The sequence below is a fragment of the Haliaeetus leucocephalus genome, unplaced genomic scaffold (genome assembly GCF_000737465.1).
Source record: "Haliaeetus leucocephalus isolate CR32 unplaced genomic scaffold, Haliaeetus_leucocephalus-4.0 Scaffold545, whole genome shotgun sequence".
Lineage (NCBI taxonomy): Eukaryota > Metazoa > Chordata > Aves > Accipitriformes > Accipitridae > Haliaeetus > Haliaeetus leucocephalus.
This window is the reverse complement of record NW_010972981.1, coordinates 1,115,879-1,116,513: the sequence shown is the minus strand read 5'-3', so window position 1 is coordinate 1,116,513 and position 635 is coordinate 1,115,879.

Here is a 635-nt window from a genome sequence, read left to right as displayed (position 1 = left end):
GCGCTCCGCTGTGGATCGCGCCTCCCAGAAACATGGCCTGTGCTGCACGATGAGTGCCTGCCTGGAGACCCAGACGCGTCCACAGCTTGCTTGAGCCTCGCTGCGTATGGGCCAAGACTAGCACGGGTGCCATGCTTCCGTCGGTTCAGCACGTGCAGAACCACACATGCCATGCGCCTCCTGCCCAAAGGCTTCTGGAGGCAAATAGAGGGAGGGGATGTCAGTAAGTGGGAGCGTGCCCTGAAGTCCCTTTCTGTGTTAAGTCTCTCTTGTTGAGGTGGTGGGGACCTGAGGTCCCAAGTGGAGGGAACATAGAATCATTTAGGTTGGCAAAGACCTTTAAGATCATCGAGTCCAACCGTAAACCTAACACTGCCAAGTCCACCCCTGAACCGTGTCCCTAAGCGCCACGTCTACACGTCTTTTCAGTGCCTCCAGGGATGGTGACTCAACCACTTCCCTGGGCAGCCTTTTCCAGAGCCTGACAACCCTTTCAGTGAAGAAATTTTTCCTAATACCCAATCTAAACCTCCCCTGGCGCAACTCAAGGCTGCTTCCTCTGGTCCTATTGCTTGTTTCTTGGGAAAAGAGACCGACACCCATCTTGCTACAACCTCCTTTCAGGTAGTTGTAGA